We start from the raw sequence: 20,727 nt of genomic DNA on the forward strand, positions 1-20,727 counted from the left end.
CCTAACTTTGTCCCCCAAACGTCCAACATGGGCTGTCCCTCTGATGTACTCGTTCCTAATCCTGTCCAATCTTGTCACACCCAAAGAGAACCTCAACATCTTCAGTTCGGCTACCTCAAGCTCTGACTCCTGTCTCTTCTTCAGTGTCACTGTCTCTAAACCATACATCACGGCCGGTCTCACCACTGTCCTGTACACCTTCCCCTTGATTCTTGCTGATATTTTCCTATCACACAGAACTCCTGACACCTTTCTCCACCCACTCCAACCTGCCTGCACTCGCTTCTTTACTTCTTTCCCACTCTCTCCATTACTCTGGACTGTTGACCCCAAGTACTTAAACTCCTGTACCTTCTTCACCTCTTCACCCTGTAACCTTACTATTCCACTTCCCTCCCTTTCATTCACACACATGTACTCAGTCTTACTACGACTGACTTTCATTCCTCTTCTCTCCAGCGCAAACCTCCACCTCTCCAGGTTTTCCTCCACCTGCTCCCTGCTCTCACTACAGATCACAATGTCATCTGCAAACATCATCGTCCAAGGAGACTCCTGTCTGACCTCCTCTGACAACTGGTCCATCACTATAGCAAACAGGAAGGGGCTCAGAGCCGATCCCTGATGCAGTCCCACCTCCACTGTAAACTCCTCTGTCTGACCTACAGCACACCTCACCACTGTCCTGCTCCTCTCATACATGTCCTGCACCACTCTGACATACTTCTCTGCTACTCCTGACTTCCTCATACAGTACCACAGTTCTTCTCTTGGCACCCTGTCATACGCTTTCTCTAAGTCTACAAACACACAGTGCAACTCCCTCTGACCATCCCTATACTTCTCCATCAACATTCTCAGAGCAAAAATTGCATCTGTTGTGCTCTTTCTGGGCATGAAGCCATACTGCTGCTCACAAATTTCCACCACCTTCCTTAACCTAGCTTCCACTACTCTTTCCCACAACTTCATTGTATGGCTCATCAACTTTATCCCCCTATAGTTGCTGCAACTCTGCACGTCACCCTTATTCTTAAAGATCGGCACTAACACACTCCTTCTCCATTCCTCAGGCATCCTCTCACTTTCTAATACCCTGTTGAACAAACTAGTTAAAAATTCCACTGCTGCCTCTCCTAGACACTTCCAGACCTCTACCGGGATGTCGTCAGGACCAACTGCCTTTCCACTTTTCATCCTCTTCAAGGCCTTCCTGACTTCATCCTTTCTAATCTTATCTACTTCCTGTTCCACAGAGTTCACCCCTTCTACTCTTTTTTCCCTCTGATTTTCCTCTTACTGACAACTCGCATGGTTAGATTTGGCAATGTTTTATGCCGGATGCCCTTCCTGACGCAACCCTCTCTATTTATCCGGGCTTGGGACCGGCACAGAAGTCACTGGACTGTGACCCCCATGGCTAGATTATGTATCCTTCTTTAGATATTTACTACAAATGTACATTTTTGGGCGAGTAAACATACTACGATTGGCCACACGAGGGCAGTCAAGATCTAAAACAACAAGCAGTGCTGCCTAAAACACCCTTTATTAAAGGTGGGGTCTCCGTTGTTTGAGAAATGCTTCAGAAAATGAGTCGGAACGACAAACTAAACAAAAATCAAAACAAACGTGTAACCAATGAGCAGAAAGGGGCGTGTCTTGTCAATATGGGCGGAGAGAGTGTTCAGTGCGCATGTGTGACGTTAGCAGAAAGCGGTTTTAACATTGACATGGAGGATAAAAACAAAGAAAGAAAGTGAAGAAAGACTTACGATAAGGTAAGAAGTAGGACCTGTTAATATAGGATCAGCTTTCCAGCGCTGGAGAGAACTGAAGGAGCAGGAAGTTGGTCACATATTCACAGATTGGAGTTTCCTGAGTCAATAACTCCTGAGCTAAACACTGTTACTACACAGCGCTGTTCAGTTTAGCAATAATGTTTGGTTTATCTTCAAGTTCACCTTCTATAACTGGCACTAATTTAACCCATTTAGATGTGTGTATGTCTATTTATCATTATCTGTAGTAGTATACAAGCAAATAAATAAATATAGGTTTGTATATGCAGAATTTAGCACAGAGCTGCTTGCAGTGTTGTGCATCATGATATACTAACATGTGTAACCTTTCTAACCCGTCCTAACCTGTCTATGGATACACATTTATGGCTTAAATGCTGGCTAGACATCAGCAATGCAAGAATGTAAAATTAACAGTGAATAATAATGTGCAATTCAAGTGTATAGCATCAGAAGACTTTTTATTTTTATTAAGTATTTTATTTTTTTAGTAAACTATATACAGCATATATGAATGTTGAATGATGACCAGAATGATGACCAGATAAAAAGCTATTTGCTGGGATATTAATGGGATATTGTAGGAGGCAAGAAAACAAACCCACTTACAGGAAGTCCAAGCTTTTTGAGCACCTAAAGTCGAAATTAAACAAAAAAATCATTCTGAAACCGATCAGCAAGCAACAAGAAAAATGAATGTTATGTCATGTACAATAAAAGAGCCTGCGCAGAGTCAGGAAATATAATTTAACACAAAAAGCCTGACTAGACCAGGGGTGGACTTGCGCTCAGGAGTTTTTATTTATTTTAATTATTTATTTATTGAGCGGCGTGTGGACGAATTGTTTCTACACACACACTATTTTATTTCTTGATAACAGACCGCTGCGAACTATAACACACCGTTGCCATGAAAAACGTTGCCATGGACACACAGGATTCTAACCGTAGAGACGGAGCGCACTATTTTCTTTAGAGGAAACAATACAATTGTTTTTAAATCAATAAACTCCTTTTTAAATCATCATTTTGAGTCAAATTATTGCTTTATTCGGTAGGTAACAATATAATAAGCGGGATCCGATTCACGGACCTGTAACTTGAGCAACAGCGAAGCCGCGAACTCGTGCTGAATATTTTAAAGGCGTAACAGCTGATGAAAAAGCAGAGACAATTGCAGACGAAAATGAAGAGAGATTTTATCTTAGTTTTTATTTTATACAAAACATTTTCGTCTCGTCTTTTTTCGTCAACAATAATGCATGTTAATTTAGTCTTAGTCAGTGTTTTTGGACAGTGGTGCAGTCTCGTCATCGTCTCGTCTTAGTCATGAAAAAAAAGGTTGTTGACGAACATATTTCGTCTCGTCTGACGAAATTAACACTACTCCGTCTCACTCGTCTGTTTCTCTCCCTTTCTCCGTCTCACTCGTCTGTTTCTCTCCCTTTCTCTGTCTCACTCGTCTGTTTCTCTCCCTTTCTCCCTCTCACTCGTCTGTTTCTCTCCCTTTCTCCCTCTCACTCGTCTGTTTCTCTCCCTTTGTTTTCTACATGTATCACTTTCATATGTAACTTTACTCTAATTCTCTACAAATACAACTGGTCTGTGCATTTCCACTACCACTACCGTAAAGATAGCAAAAGCTGCGCCGGTTAAAATAGAAGCTTTTGTTTGGGCTGTAGGTCCGGGTCCGTATCGGGCAGCTTCTGGGTCCGGACCCGGACCACGGTCCGCCTGTTAGTGACCTATGGTCTAAAATGTACGTCATGCTAATGTGGTCATGTGGTGTTTCTCTCTCACAGCTGATGGACATCAAAACACTTGAGGCCACAACCTCGATGGCTCAGGTCTTTTTGGGTCTCACAATGATGGGAGATAACATCGGCCACATAGCGAAGGAGGTGAGGGGCGGTGGAAGCACCGTAATCATCGGCCTGGCCGCAGTGGCTATTGTTCTGGAGGTCCTGTTGCTCCTTTTCCTTGGCTTCATCTTTGAGTATTGCAGCATTATTTCTTTTTCAGCCATAAAGGTGTATATATAGAAACCTACAGACTTTCCAGATATGTTCTGGCTGTTAATGTTTTCAGAAGGAACTTTCTTTTTTCTTATCCCCTATCAGTGTGGAGAACACCAAGAAGCCAATTCAAAATTAAAAGGATGAACTACGCCTTCTTGGTCTGTGTCACCATCCACATGGTTTTGAAGGTGGTGATCATCGCCCTGGTCAGTGCACAACATTGTCAGGTTCAATATGAGAAGAATAGCAACATATGTTTGGTTATATGTTATAAATGAGTTAATGTCCTTAGCCATGGTTTAAATCAGACTTCCATTTTAGGATTAGATTTTAGAAAATCCGATCTACTAAATTGCCTAAAAACGTGTTTTTGTTTAAAAGTATGTTTAAAATTGACTTCTGCTTCAAATGTACATAGTAATGGTAGCTGAATCTATAACTGTTTACTGCTCCACATATTCATATTTGTATCTGTATGTAAATGTGAAGCAGAAGTCAATTTTACTCAATTATATTTATATTAAGGACATTAACTCATTTATAACATATAACTGTTAAAAAGTCTGAAGCTTATTCACAGACTCTTGTTTTAATAGTTAAATTGTTCATTGTTTACTTCTTATTGTTATTATTAATTGTTCAGGTGCAGCAGGATGGAGGTTCACAACCCGGAGGGTGGGGAATGTGTCAGGGTCAATTCCTACTGTTTAAATTGTAATATAGGTTTTTGATGTTTCAGTTGTTTTGTTTGTTGTTTATTGTAATTTTAATTGTTCATTGTATTTGTTTTGTATTTATTAAATTTTTTTTTTGTGTGTATATTTTTCTTATTCTACTGGGTCACGGGGAACCTGGAGCCTATTACAGGGTACAAGGCATTTGTATCCACATTAAATAGAGAAATGTGAACTGTTTTCTAAGTTTTCTTTGTTGTTTATTTTTTTTTTGTTTTTTTCTGTTGTTTTGTTGTTCTTTTTTTTAATAAAAAAAGTTTACCTTGTGTATCAGTCGTCCTCTCACTGTTTGTTTAGTTATGTTTTTATTGTTATTGTATATTATTTTAAGTTTATTGTTCGTGTTCTGTTTTGAGTTATGAGTTGTGTTCCGTTATGGTTATGAGTTGTGTTCTGTAAATATCATAAAATGTTAATTGTTAAATGTTAAAAAAAACATTCAAGTTAATACATTTTTTTTTTTAAAGTTGGAGTTAAATTGTGAGTCTCTTAGTGCAATGTTTCTTCAGGCTGGAACTACAATTTCTATGTGCTAGTCACTTCTACACCTGACTTTGAACACGTCCCTGTCAACATCTGTCACGTGTACAACACTGTGTTCATGTGATGCAACAAGTTCTCTCTCTCACACACACACACACACACACACACACACACACACACACACACACACACACACACACACACACAGATACCTGAGAAGAAATGTTTACCTTGTGTATCAGAGTCTTCATCATCTCATTGTTCTCCTCCTCCTCCAGCTGAGTGATGATCTCCTGATGGTTCTGCTGTTTCTCCTCACCTTCAGCCAGATTGACCTGAGGGAACAACACCTACATTTACACACTTTTAAATACTGATTCATTACTCAGGAGAACAGTCTAAAATCTGAAAAGGACAAAATGTTCCTAAAATGTGAAGAAACAAGAAGGTATAACAGTCGTAGTTTAGTGAGAAGAAATGTTTACCTTCAGTAACTCCTTCTGGTCAATCAGAGTCCTCTTCCTCTCATTGTTCTCTTCCTCCAGGTGAGTGATGGACTCACTGTTCTCAGCCTGGAGGATACTGTGAGCCTCCTGCTCTCGCTCGTACTCCTAAAACACACGTGTGGTTCAAACTCAGATGCTTTCACATGTTCACACTCATAAGGGTAGCTTAAAAATAGGAGGAAACAAGTACATACACACACACCTACACACACACACACACACAGGGTTCATGTATTTTTGAGAAGAAATGTTGTAACTCCTCTTCATGTGCCAGAGTCTTCATCATCTCCTCCTTCTCTTCTTGGAGGATTCTGTGAGCCTCTTGCTCTCACCCTCCTAAAATACACACATGGGGCAAGAGAGGTTTAAACTTGAGGGCAAATGACACAAAAAGGAGACATTTAGTGTATTATTTTTTGTTGTGTGTGTGTGTGTGTGTGTGTGTGTGTGTACAAGCGTCATGTATAAATCTTTTTAACATTCAACTTCAGCACACAAACCATATCCTCAGCACACAAGCAGAATAAACGACAAGGTTCCATGGTTTTTGACTAGTCTATTGTGAACTGAAGTAGGATCATCCCTGTAGAGATTCCTGCAGTAATTAAAAAGCAGGGACAGACTCCATTTCCCTTGGTATCTTTTCTCCATGCCTGTGATATCCTGGTGGAATCTCTCCCCATGCTCATCACTCACTGCCCCACACCATTGGGACTGCAAAAGACATGGACTTTTTCTTCTTGTTTAGCAGATGATGATGCAGATAAATGATTCAGATCAGTTACAACAATAATGAGGGTCCCAGCTCTTGTCTTGATCACCTAATTTTCACTATATAGTTGTTATGATGGCTTTTTTTACTTTCATACTTCACATGTGAGGTGCAAATGTAACCTCCTCACACATGTAGTAGAAGTTATCTGCATTGTTTACACAGTTTCAAGGCATCTTGGTTTCTGAGGGAAAATATCACGCAAATGTTCCTTGGAAATGTTACCAAATGTACCTGACTGATGTGTAGCTATGGCCAAGACAAATGTACACTGCAATAAAAGACCAATAAATTACAGTTAGGTAATAATCTTTCATCTCAAAGTGAGTAGAAATGTATAAACTTTCATATGGTACCATTTTCATCTTTCTACCATACTTTGTCGAGAATTTACAAGGCATCATGTTCATCATATTACAGTTAGCACATTTTATCTCTGAATATGATCATTTCCCAAAATTTGTCGAGCAGTGTTACCTTTAATATTAGGTCAAACTCCACATCCTAGTTCAACACCATTGCCACAGCAAAGTTAACATTAAAGCACCATAAAGTTAGTGTGGCTTTTTCAGGATCTATAAAAAATAAACAGGACATTTGGACAGATTGTGTTTTAAATGTCACTCATATATCCACTCATATTAATAATAACTCCTAATAATTTCTTGTTTATAGAATCATTGCCTAAAAGCAATATTGCAATCACAATTGGGCAATGATTAGCCACGGCCAAAACACAGCTTTTCTCATATTCTGATATTCAGTATAGCCGCATTTGCTTTTGCAATCAAATAACGGTAAATGTTTACGGTCACCTTAATATCAGATCCGTATCCGGTTCGTCCCTAAACTAAAGGTTACCTAAAGTGAAGGTTATTATAAAACCAAAGAGGGAATTTATTTGAAATGGAATATTTAAAAATCACATATAAGTTTGATGGTCAGGTGGCCACAAATATTTGGCCATATTGTGTGTTTAAACTAGTTGCCGATGTGATTTGTAGCAACATGAAAGCGACTTCATTTCCTGCTATAGTTCCTGCAAAAGGTACAAAGTTTGCACCTCTCTCCTTTGTGTAAAAACTGCACATGACTATCAAAGGTCAGTCTGAAAGTTAGAACTGAAAACTGAGACTGTGCTTGGTTCACTTACGTAGCAACAAGAAGGCTGCATCAACGCTTACCATACATCATTTAGAGATCACCACAAGTATAATCACCCACACTACATTTAGAAGACACTTTTATACAGAGAAATGTTTTTATCTTATCTTTATACAATTGAGGGATAAGTGCCTTGCTAAAAGGACAAGCAATGGACACTTGGTGGACCTGGGATTCAAACCCACAACCTTCTAGTCATGGCCCACTATTTTAGCCACTAAGCTCCCACATCCACATCAGCCTAGAAGGTAAAGGTGTTCTGTTTTTATAGCTTGTTTCCATATAAATCAGTATCTTGTATATTCAACCTGCTCAAGTAATTTAATATACTTACTAACTGCCAAATAATTCATACTGTGTTCACTCAATACTGAATGCAGTTGTTATGATCTGTATGTTGCTAAGAATAACCCGTCAAGTCAAGAAGCTTTTATTGTCATTCCAACCACATATACTTAGCTGACATAGTACATATCAGATCAGAATCTGAATCAGAATCACAGAGTGAATAGAAACAACATTTCCCCAGGACCATCGTGCTACATAAAACAACATAGAGCAACACAGAGCTGAGACTGAAACCTAAGTTGTCCTAGCTACATAAAGTGTGCACTTACTGCAAACAGTGCAAGACAAAAAACAGCGCAGACAGACAGGTCAATACACTACAGGACATAAAATAGCGCCGACTAGTGTGCAGTCTGTAATTGACCATTGTGCAGATGTAAATAATAAGTGGATTATTGAACATAAAGACTTTAAGAGTGTATAATCAAATGTGACAGGATGTGCTATTACTACATTCCAACTAGTACAGTTGTATCACACAAACCTAACTTTACTTGATATGTGCCTGGGTGTGGATGTTGGGGTTGTATGTTACTTACTGACAGCTGCCCCTAAGATAGCTGCTAATGCCTTGTGTATGTTTGCCTGTGTAATTGTAAAAGGCCATGATCTCATTTTATAAAAACAACTAGAAAAAGAATGACAGCTATTTTCATTCATTCTTACTTTTGTAATGTTAGATCAGTCTTACATGTTTTCAGATTAATGACACAGATTTATGCAAATTCATGCCCAATACATGTTTATCTAATAAAGGTTTACTCTGATTTTTCCTTAGATAGTCACTCGCATTGTGTTTAGTGGACATAAAAAAGAGGTCATGTGCATTGATTACTAATTCTATAGACATAGTTTGCTTTATAAATGAAACATTTTAAGAAAATATCAGCAATAATTGTTGATTCTGTGTGGAAGCAAAATGTCATTATTCTCCTATATGTTCATTGTCTTATAGACAGCTTTTAGAATTATAATTTTATAGATATTTTCCCTTTCCTACTCATATAAACTCCATCTTAGGTCTATTTTTGACAGTTCAATAAGCACTTTACATCATACCGTGTATGATTGTGTACATGACCAATAAATTGTTCATTTGAATTCAAAGCTCCTAAATATTAGATTTTTATTCAGACAAAAACAACAACAACTGAAGAGTATCTTTAGCAATAGTCTTACCTGATGTAGCAAGGACCATTCTAAATAATTCCTGCTAATTGCTGTCAGTCTTGGATGAATGTTAATTTGAACACAAGATGAATAGCATTGTTAAATCCAGAAAAAAGCCTAATCATCACATTAATATTACTATATATTTATTAATGAGTTGTCTACGTTCATAGTTCTCTTCATGCACTTTTACCCTTGCATAACACAGGACAGGTCAGCATTCAGAAGACTCCAGTTGGGAAACGTCACTTCCGTAAAGCCAATAATAGCCGGTGAAATTGTCTTTATGTGCAAATATAACGTAGTTATACACCAAGTCCACATATTATGAACAATATGAAGGTTTTAATCCCTTGTACACTATAACTGTACCCTGAAACAAATGATACTTTGCATCAACCTAAAAAAATGACATTAATTTGTTACAGCTAATTTTATTGCTTTTTATTAAAATGATTAATTTTATTAAATGCTAATAATGCTTTTACTTTTCCCCAAAGCAAAAACCTGCATCCACACAAGTCAAAAACCTTTTTTTTCACTTTGTAACAACCCAATATTTCACTTTAGAAAAACCTCAGATTTATAATTAAACTCAAGTGTAACAGTGAAGCTGTTTTTTTCTTAAGGTGAAACTATAAAACTGATTACAGATAAATGTATTTTACTGCAGAACAAAAATCACACTGAAAAGACTTTCTCCTCCAAAGACTTGCACATTTATTAGTCTGTATGTATACACAACAGCTTTTCTGTGTTCAACACAATTTCAATAAGAAAAATAATACTTAAATATACCAACAGAAACAAACAAAAGTCTGCTGATGTGAAATTTATACCCAGAAACAAAAGTGTAATATATAACATTAACACAAACATTTCTTCATTAAAAAAATAATAATAATAAATAAGGAATTGACAAAAATTTTATAAAAAAAAATTAAAAGGTATGATGTAAATTATGGTCTTTGGAGTGTGTCTCAGCCTGGGATGAGGGAGACAGACCCGTACGCAGGATAGCTTCAAACGAAAGGGGTTTAATAAATGAGGAAGACAAAGACAGTTAAAGATGATAACTAAAACAAAACAGATGATGACACTTAACAATGACTAGACATGACGAGGGGTAAACGTAACTAATGATTCCGCGCTGCCTTCAGCGGCGCGGCTCACTTAAATACAATAAAGACAATGAGACAATTAGGAACAGGTGTGGAGACAGGGAGGAGCAGACGAAGGCGGGGCAGACACGTGACGAGGAACGACAACAAATGCACATGGCCAAAAAGTCCGGGCTGAATCCTGACAGAGTGAAACATACATTTCTAGAACTCTGTTCATTACTTAAATCTTGCAAAGTACAACAAGTTTGTGCATCTTTCCATTGTTAAAAAACGTGAGATGTGTACTTCAATCTGCATAGAACTGTATAAACAATTGCTAAAACTGTTCAACTTTGGTAATTCTTTGAGAAATTATTAGTGACCATTAGTGATATTTAAAATATTGGAAAAGCAAAGTTAAGAGAAATGTCAATAGAGGCGATTTTTTTTGTTGCTGGTAAAACATTGTATGGAAGGCAATGAATTTTTTTATCTTCTTCCTTAGATAAAAAGAAATAAAGGCCTGTGTATGTTGTTAATGAAATTAAGATCAGCAAGAATGCTACAAAATTGATCATCATTCAATTATACACTGTAGCTCTAACGTAAATCTAAAATTTGATCTGAAAATGTTCATTTTGAATACAGCCATTACAACAGAACAGAACAAAAATATCCAAATGTCTTGATTTATCTGATGCTTAGAGCTTGACACTCAAACTGCACACTCTGCGTGACATTTTCTTTGTCTCAACCTCCATGAAAACTTTCTGCAGTGATTCAAAAGTGTACCTAAGCTCAGTGGGATAGCTCAAGTTTAGTGCATAGATGAGGCCAAATAACACTGACGGCAACTCATTAATGACTTCCACACCTTCAATCACAATCCTGATTTCCTGCGGTGGCTGGAGAAGACCCTCTTTCTCCCTGAGAACAAACACTGCCATGGTGCACCTCTCAAGCTCTGATTCAGCTTCATCCTTTTGAACAAACTAATGAAATAGAAGACATTAGGAAAATTATTCTATCTGATTAATTAGTGTGTGATGTACAAATGTAAAAACCACCTACTTAATGTTCTCTTTGTAAGTGCAAAAATGTGATCTTTTGGTAAAGCTGTAATATGTACGCACAGCATCACAGTGCAGATCACACTGGTTTGCATTAACCAGTGTCAATATACAACCACATCAATATACATTCATTTTGCTGAAGTGATCGATTACAAAAAGCTTAGCAGATATTCCTTAATGAGTTGATCCACATTTTCTCCCAAGTACACAATGAGGCACTTCAGTAGACACTCTCTTCTTAGATTCACATCCAGACTCTAGGTGCATGCATGCACAAACACAATGTAAAATGATTAGTCCAAATACGCAGCCTGATCAAAAATAACAGTATTAGACATCAGAGTCCTGCACGGGTCCAATTTTGCAAACCCACACTCGCACAGCTCGGTACTGGACCTGACCCATTACCTGCATTTATCTCTAAATAAAATCCTCACCCAACACGCTACCCATAGCCTTATTAAACACGTACACCAATCAGCTACAGCATTAACATCACCTGGTGGTTTTATTGTTGTGGTGGATAGGGGTCAGGATACATACTCTGACCTCAAGCAACTCTTCTAAAAGTAGCCATATTATATAAGTGACATGCACAGTAAAGTCTGCGTGTGTGTGTGTGTGTGAGAGAAGATGGGTCAATTAACTGTGAATCAGCTGCATTGTCAATTGTAGAATGAGAATTGTACCTGAAAAATTAAGCTTGTAAAAAAGAAAAAAAAGAAAAAACTGCTTTATTTTGACTTCTGCCCGCTACCTGCCTGTATATGTTATTTTTTTATTTTATATGTATAATTTATTTTACTAGATAGAGAATTTGTGCATTGCCTGTCAGGTACCCGTGGGTACACAACCCGGTACAGGACTCTGTTACTGTCATGAACACGGAACAGAGCGGACCCAAATGCAGGATAGCTAAAACAAACAGGGTTTAATAACAGAAAACACGAAACATGACGCAGACTAGAAACAGGACAAAACCACAGTAGATGGTTAAATACAAAAGACAATGATAACACAATAAGGATCAGGTGTGATGACAGGGAGGAGCAGACAAAGGCGGGGCAGACACGTGACGAGAAACGTAAACAAACGCACGTGGCCAGAGTCCGGGCAGAGTCCTTACAGTAGTGTTCATTTTGTCATATTGCCACTGAAGACATAGTACAGTGGCTTTAATCACCAAGGCTTTAAACAAATGAGAAGTCTTGTGAAGAGTGATAATAAACACTGGAAAACTTAGATGCGTGAATAAAATAAGCTGCACTGTAATCTGTACTGTGCTGGACATATGTAGACATTTTATGTCTCACTTCCAACATTCCCCATAGACCTTTTATAAGGGTTATATGCATCTATAGATAATATGTTTGTGAAACAAATGTTTCAATGTACTGAGCAAGTACAAACCTGATCAAGAACTTTAAGGATATCCCTTGTCTTCTCTCTGACAGTCCCTCCTCTCTTTCTGAGTATCTCTATGAGCTTGCTGTGGTGCTTTAAGTGGTAATGTTGTAATTCTCAGAAATTCAGCATTGATCTTAAAAAAAAGAAGAAAAAAAAGATGTTTGTCCACAATATCCTGTAGACCCAGTGGGAGGAGTTTAATTGTATTTTTTTAACACCGATCTGTGTGTTAATTATTTTCACTGTGACATCTGTGCATTTTTATTTGTATTTTATCTGTTTTAGGGAAGGTTTTTCTGGTGTTAGAGTTTTAATTTGTGTTGATGAACTGTCACACTGTTACTGAGAAGAATTTAATTATTTACATTCAGGAAAATATTTGTGCATTTCTGAGCTATGTTTTTTTAAACATGTGATTTTACATTTATTCTGATTGTACCAATCAGTTTCTGCTTTTCAGTTTATATATATATATAATTTTTTAATTATAATTTTCTATAGATATATTTCTTATTAAAACTTAAACAAAACAACAGCGTACATACAAACATATTAATAACAATATAACAACAATGCATTTTTAATAAGAGAGTGAAAGGCACAGAGCAAATCAAAACATGTCAGCGTTGGGGTCTCGCTTGTTCAAGTAAATCCCAGAAGGGGGCTCATGTCCATCAGAATAATTCGGATTTGTTCTGCAAAGTCATGTGTAAGTTTTTCCAAAGGGAGAAGATTAGCCACTTGTGCCAAACACATCTCCAAAGTTGGTACCTGTGGTGATGACCACAGAATAAGTATACATTTCTTTGCCAAATAAGTAATGAAATTTAACGGAGTGTGAATCAGTAGAGAAATCTAATGATGTTTTGCAGTTAAGTAAATATATAGTAGGAGACATAGTGAATTCTCTGGCCAGCATCTTCTGAACCATATCATATACCTCATGCCAAAAAAGGGTGAATGTTCTTACAGTCCCAAGATAAATGCACCAAAGTTCCTATTTCAGATTTACATTTAAAACACAGCTTAGATACATTTGGGTACATTTTATGGAGATGTACTGGGGTAAGACATGTCCTGTATATGAATTTAACGTTTTGCTCATGCACAGAGCTGGAGGTTGATTTATGAAAAACCTCCTCACATATAGAGAGCCATTCATCATCAGTAAATGGGCAAAAACGCCCTCTTTCAAAAAAAAGAGCATACCTACGATTGATAATGCAGGACAAAACATTCAGGTAGATTTTATATTTTATATCTATTATGCTTTATTATTCTTACAGTTAAGCTGTTTTAGAAAACAAACAAACAAACAAAAACTAGATTTGATGTTGGCTTTTGACAACTACTCTGCTTTTTTGAGGCGAGTGGACATATGGGTCAGTGTTACTTTTGGAGGCAAGTGGACAGAAAGATAGGTGCCAAAACATTTGGAGGCAAGTGGAGACAAGCATGTGACATCATCAGAATACCCGTGAGGAAGTTCCCCTCATTGTTTTGAGTGTTTTGATATGTCACATGTCCATATTGTAAAAAGTTTTTTGATTTTGCATATTTTGGGGGCAGGGCTGTGGGACAACCGGAGGGCCAGTCGGTACACCAATTTAAACCTTTGTTCAGAGTATCACCCTAAAGGAGCTGTCCGAGTTTGGTGTAGATAGTTCAAAAGCTTACCGAGTTATAAACCTCCACATTTTATAATGAGAGTCTATGGGAAAAAAGGCCAATTTGAGACTCGGTACCGGAAGTACCGGTACTCGGATTGCTTAGAAAAGTAATAGCAACAAACGTCAGACCAGGTTCTACAACATATCCGAATTTGGTGCATGTGGCTCGAAAGCCCTAGGCCGCATTTAATTTTATAAATTTTTGTCTAAGCTTAAATAGGAAAACAGAATGTTGGCTTCTACAAAGCCAACATAGCTACGGTTAGGGTTAGATTATAAAATAGGCCACGCCTACACGATGACGCAATATCTGTTACCAGGGGCGATTCTAGGGTCAGAGCTTTAGGGGTGCTGAGCACCCAATGAGCCCCACTGCCACCACCCACCCTCTTTTCACACAAAAACAAAAAATATTGTCTATTGAAAAATAACTTTATCATTTTAACATTGATTCAACTAACTCCGAAATCCAGATTTCTTTTTCTTTTTTTTTTTTGGAGACCTTTTCTTCAGAACACCAGTTTAATTGTGAGAGTTCACACAGACACACAGCCCCCTGTAACAAACACAAAACCTTCTTCACTCAGCTGCTTTTCCTGACCGTTATTAACTCCATGTGCTTCCTTTTGTATCAACAGTCATCACATTGGTTAGATTACATTCAGCTTTATTGTCATTGACAAAGTAACAGATACTTGGACAACAAAATGTAATTCATCTTCTGTATATTATTTACAAATGGCCATCTATCAGATTAACGATAAACTTTACCAACAGAGACACACGTACACACTACACAGGTACGCAGTTTATTTGTCGCGCTGCTGTTTTTGTTTCAGCAGTTAATAAACACAACTGTGTGCGTCTTGCGGAAGAACACTGTAACCGGCGCTACTTCTCTCCGTTTATGACTATGGACGAATCACCCAGGTCTTGTGCTACTCCACAGTGGCGGCGACCCGCTGGACTAAAATAGTCCGAAAATAAACACTTAGTGTACCATAGTGATTCAGGATACTGACTCCAGTACTCACCGATATGGTTTCGGAAGCGGAACAACTCTAGGTAAGAGGAAAGAAGTGTGACACACAGCTGTGGACACTAACACTACATAACACTACATAACACTACATAACGGGTTGTGCGTGTTTGGCGCTGGATGACGGTGGTGCTGAGCTGCAGGTACAGAGGAGAAGTAGAAGAACACAAGAGGATGACACCATTTTCTAAGGAGGATGTTTTCATTTTCATCCTTAACACATACATTTTAAACCACAAACTACGGAGTGTGTTTTGGGCATTACTTAACCTTAACATTTTAGAATAACAACATTTCTTACTCCAAGTTTTAGGGAGCTGAAGCCTCGCCCATGTCTGTTCTGAAATCCCTGGAACCGACGGGGTTGTCTATCTGCGCATGCGCATTGTCAGTTAACCTCACCCTGAAGTGAAAGTTTGTGAGAAAGTTTTACACGGACCACAACAGAGTTAATAGAGTTTTAAACTTCACATGGTGAGTTTATTACAGATATTATCATACAGAAACATGAGTTTATGTGTTAATAAAAGACAGTTCAGTAAAATGTGTAGAAATAACGGGCTGTTATTGTATTTAAAATTGTATATAATATCAATAAAATATTTATTTATTAGAGAAAAAATCCTTCATGTAGAGAGTTTGTGTAATCTAAACAACCTAATGACGTCACTCGGTTTACTGCTTTAGTTATGTGGTGATAAAAATGTGTTGTTTTTTAACATCACAAACTTTTTGTTGTCATCATCATCATTATTATTAGTAGTAGTAGTAGTAGTAGGTAGTAGTAGTGTCTGTTTGTGTGTGTATCTGTGTCTTGTCTTAATGAATAAAAGCAGTTTACATAAATAGTATTAGCAGCTGCTTATACTGTTTATGAAGGTGCTCCTGGTGCTGCCAAATTCTAACTGTGATTCAGCGTTGTACGTCACATCAAGACAGAATTTATGAGTCAGATTTCTCACCAAACACTTCGGAATACCTCCCTGAAAATACTTTTTGCAGGTTGGGATGTTTGGTCTGTGTGTGTGTGTGTGTGTGTGTGTGTGTGTGTGTGTGTGGTGCAGTACATTTACATTTACAGCATGTGACAGACGTCCTTATCCAGAGCGACGTACATAAGTGTTAAATCTCTAACACTGAATACATTAATGCTGACTCACTAAGTTACATACTTAAGATACCATGAGTTTAAAACATTGTTCAAAGTTACAATGAAAAAGTTTCAAATGTTTTTTCTTTTTTAATGCAAAAAATAGGGAAAGAAGTGCTAGTTGAAGTGTTTCATGAATAAGTAGGTCTTCATTCGTCGTTTAAAAATAGCCAGTGACTCAGCTGTCCGGACCTCTAGGGGAAGTTCATTCCTCCACCTCGGTGCAGAACAGAAAAGAGTCTTGTAGTAAACTTCCCTCTTACCCTGAGAGATGGTGGGACCAGTGGAGCAGTGCTGGTAGGTCGGAGGGTGCGGGGTGCAGTGTGAGGAGTGATGAGGGCTTTGAGGGAAGAGGGAGATGGTCTATTTTTGGCTTTGTAGGCCAGCATCAGTGTTTTGAATCTGATGTCTTCAGCTACCGGAAGCCAGTGGAGGGAAACAATAGAGTTTTAAACTTCACATGGTGAGTTTATTACAGATATTATCATACAGAAACATGAGTTTGTGTTAATACAGAGCTGCACTTTTAATAAACTCAAAAGACAGTTCAGTAAAATGTGTAGAAATAACGAACTGTTATTGTATTTAAAATTGTTTATAATATCACTAAAATATTTATTTATTAGAGAAAATATCCTTCATGTAGAGAGTTTGTGTAATCTAAACAACGTAATGACGTCACTCGGTTTACTGCTTTAGTTATGTGGTGATAAAAATGTGTTGTTTTTTAACATCACAAACTTTTTGTTGTTATCATCATAATTATTATTAGTAGTAGTAGTGGTAGTAGTAGTGTCTGTTTGTGTGTGTGTGTGTCTGTTTCTTGTCTTAATGAATACCTAATGACGCACGCTGTACAGTTTGTAACAGCGACTTCAGCATTGCCCATGGCAGGTTAAATGATTGTAAAACATGTGTTGACGTGACTTCAGCACGTTTCTGCGCATGTGCAGATTTTTCAGGCCGGCTAGTTGCCAAGGCTACATAAAAACATCAATCTCCTTCGTAGGGTTGGGTATCAAAAGAAATTTTCCGGTTCCGATTCCGGTTCCAGTTCTGCCTTACGAATCCCTGTTCTGATTCTGATTCCATTATAAAAGAAATGTGAAAAAGAATTGAAGTCAATGGCAGCCCATAGAACCGTACGTAGGAAAGTTATGTAATTTGGCACACATGAGGCCAGTCTTAGAAGTTACTATAGCAACTTTGGTGTGTCTAGCTCAAACCCTCTAGCGCCACCAACAGTCCAAAAATCCAATTATGTTCATGTTCATAACTTCTGACTCGTAAGGACTAGAGACAAAATTCTTGCATATTTTGGATCCTTTGCTCATCAGAATCAGAAAGGTCTTTATTGCCAAGTATGTTTTCACATACGAGGAACACACACACACTTACACACACACTTACACAAACACTTACAAACACACTCACACTTACACACACACACTCACACTTACACACACACTCACACTTACATACACACACTCACACGCGCACACTTACTCACACTCGCACACTCACATACTCACACTCACTCACACACACTCACTCACACTCACTTACACACACACACACACACGCACACACACACACTTTCACTCACACACACTTACACACACTTACACACACACACACACACACTTACAGTACACACACTTACACAAACACTTACACTCACACTCACACTTACACACACACTCACTCACTCACCCTTACACACACACACACTTACACACACACACTCACACACACACACTTGCGCACACACACACACTTACACACACTCACTCACACACACTCACTCACACACACTCACTCACACTCGCACACACTTACACACACACACACTTACACACACACACACACACACACTTACATACACACTCACACACACGTTTCTCTCTCTCTCTCTCTCTCTCTCTCTCTCGCTGTCTCTCTCTCTCTCCCCTCTCTCCCCTCATCTTGCCTCATGTAAGAACATGTGCACTACAGTATACTTTTAACTTTGAACAGCACCAGTAGTTTAGTCACGAGTGATTAGATGTACGACTTTCCTGGCACAATGTCTATGTCTATGAAACGTACATCCAACAGAAAAATATGGAGCAAAATAAATATTTTTAATGTAACAATGATTCTGAAAAAATATATAGAAAATAAAAAAATAATACGAGTTTATTTTGTAATGAAATTCTGATTTTTTTTTTCCCCCATGTAAAGTTCATTTGATATATTGGTCTACTCGTGTTGCATGACTAGTTCCTACATTTCCCACAATTCCATTCAGGTCAGGTTCCAGACCTGCTCCATCATGCTTGTTGTCTCATAGATCAATAACTAGCTGAGTCGAGTCTGTACTACTCTTGTACTGGATTTCTAATTCATATGAAAAGAATCACATCACTTCATATCAAAAGAATTTCCATGGGGATTAATAAAGTTCTGTCTTGTCTTGTCTCTTGTTGTGTCTTCTTGTGTGTTGTCTTCTTGTGTGTTGTCTTCTTGTGTCTTGTCTTCTTGTGTCTTGTCTTCTTGTCTGTTGTGTCTTGTCAGAATCAGAATCAGATTTATTGGCCAAGCGTGTTGATACACACAAGGAATTTGGGTCCAGCAATTTGTGACTCTACAAACTTGTGTCTTGTCTTGTTGTGTCTTTTTGTGTCTTGTTCTTGCATATTTTGGATCCTTTGCTCATGCCGATTCGAATGCACCATATGACGTCATTTCTGTCATGAATATCTTTCCGCCATTTAGAATTTTCCGTAAAACCTACTCTTTCGAACTCCTCCTAGACCGTTTGTCTGATTTGCATGTCCTTTAGTACGTTGCATCTAGAGACACCTAGTTGCATCTAGTTATCAAAAGCTTTTTGATAGACCAATGCATTCTGGTATACCGTGGCAACATACATGGTGGCGAGCACGCAAAAACAGACGTGAGGCTGTATCTTCGCAAAACTTATGCGTGTGGACACGAAACTTGGTATGGTTCATCAGCGACATGTTCTGAGCACATCTGATCGGTTTGACCCCGGTATCGCTGCTTGCAGCTATATTTTCATTTGTGTTTATTAATCACTCTTTAAATATTTTAAACAGAGCATCTCAATTCATATCAATTTAAATTTAAATAAATCCAACATCAAATTTAACATCCAGAATTACAACTTAGCAAAACAGTTAGCAATTTTTCTGAAGAAACATGAACATGTCTGCTTTCTCTGGGAGAAGACGAGACCTTTAGTGGCTTATTGTATCTCCAACTGTGAAGAAAACCCTCTCAGAGGGGGGAGATTTACTTTATTGTTGTAGCTTTGGAAATGAATCCACACTTTAGACTTTAGACATGTTTAACACAAAGCGTACCTCAGCACAGCAGCGGGAGTGACTGATTACTGTGGTAAGCTGCGTTAATTTGGTTGCGTGACTGTAAACAGTGTAAACAATGAATATACATGAGGTAAGACATGCTATTTAAATTGACCGCTCCCAGCGCTTTGCCCGTCATTGCATCGGAACCGCGTTTGGAACCGAAACTTGAAAATTCCGTGCTGTTCCTGTTCCTGTTAAAAAACAGAACCGGTTCCGAATAAGAACCGGTTCTCGGTTCCCAACCCTACTCCTTAGACCTGTTTAAAGTTGCAATGGAATATAAATAAATGCAGTTTACATAAATAGTATTAGCAGCTGCTTATACTATTTATGGTGGTGCTACTGGTGCTGCGATATGGAAAGGGCATTCAGCATTGTGTCACATCAGGTCAGAATTTAGGAGTCAGATGTCTCACCAAACACTTCGGAATACCTCCCTGAAAATACTTTTTGGAGGGAGGGAGGGTCAGGGCAGGGGCAGTTCTAGAATTTCATCTTTAGGGGGTTTTAGCCCTCAGTGAGAATTTAAAACAAGAAGAGTTTTATATTATATATTATATGACTACATAGTAAGCCAAAAATTATGCTATTGTTTAAAATGGCAAAAGTGGACACCAAAATTTTATGCATGATGTAATGATGCCAGTCTTGATGCCAGTCTTGAATCAGATCAGTTCATGTGTGTGTGCATTCTGTACAAACAGTGTGTCCAATGAATGCAGTCATTAATAAACTAATATTCACAAAGACCAAATCAATAAATGTTATTTTTATTTAGTATTGAAAGGATTGTTTGCAGTAATATTTTGTTTGTGCTACAACTCTGGTAATAAGAATAGTGACATTTCACTGCTTTTGGTTGCCGGTTTTCCGCAGATTAACGTTATAGATAAGTGCCTCCAGCTCTGCGCATA

The 20,727-nt window shown here is 38.0% G+C and overlaps 2 protein-coding genes across 6 annotated transcripts in view; one reads left to right on the top strand and one right to left on the bottom strand.

The window, feature by feature from the left end:
• Positions 1 to 20,727, top strand: part of LOC132849194 (uncharacterized) — a 73,832-nt gene that overhangs the window by 31,023 nt on the left and 22,082 nt on the right. Inside the window, exon 1 of one of the 3 annotated variants that reach the window (XM_060875453.1) lies at positions 15,188 to 15,315. The exons of 1 other annotated variant lie outside the window; for it this stretch is intronic. The gene's annotated coding sequence lies outside the window, so the exon portion shown is untranslated. Of the gene's footprint in view, positions 1 to 15,187; positions 15,316 to 15,628; positions 15,764 to 20,727 lie in introns of those variants that run through there. One more of the 3 variants, XM_060875452.1, reaches the window with a different exon arrangement.
• LOC132849173 (NLR family CARD domain-containing protein 3-like) overlaps positions 1 to 20,727 on the bottom strand; it is a 116,011-nt gene that overhangs the window by 4,963 nt on the left and 90,321 nt on the right. The window contains exons 1-2 of one of the 3 annotated variants that reach the window (XM_060875421.1): positions 5,523 to 5,668; positions 5,268 to 5,372 (exon numbers count right to left, since the gene is read on the bottom strand). The exons of the other annotated variants lie outside the window; for them this stretch is intronic. The gene's annotated coding sequence lies outside the window, so the exon portion shown is untranslated. Of the gene's footprint in view, positions 1 to 5,267; positions 5,373 to 5,522; positions 5,669 to 20,727 lie in introns of those variants that run through there. 3 annotated transcript variants of the gene reach the window in all.

This window comes from Tachysurus vachellii, chromosome 7 (genome assembly GCF_030014155.1).
Source record: "Tachysurus vachellii isolate PV-2020 chromosome 7, HZAU_Pvac_v1, whole genome shotgun sequence".
NCBI classification, from domain to species: domain Eukaryota; kingdom Metazoa; phylum Chordata; class Actinopteri; order Siluriformes; family Bagridae; genus Tachysurus; species Tachysurus vachellii.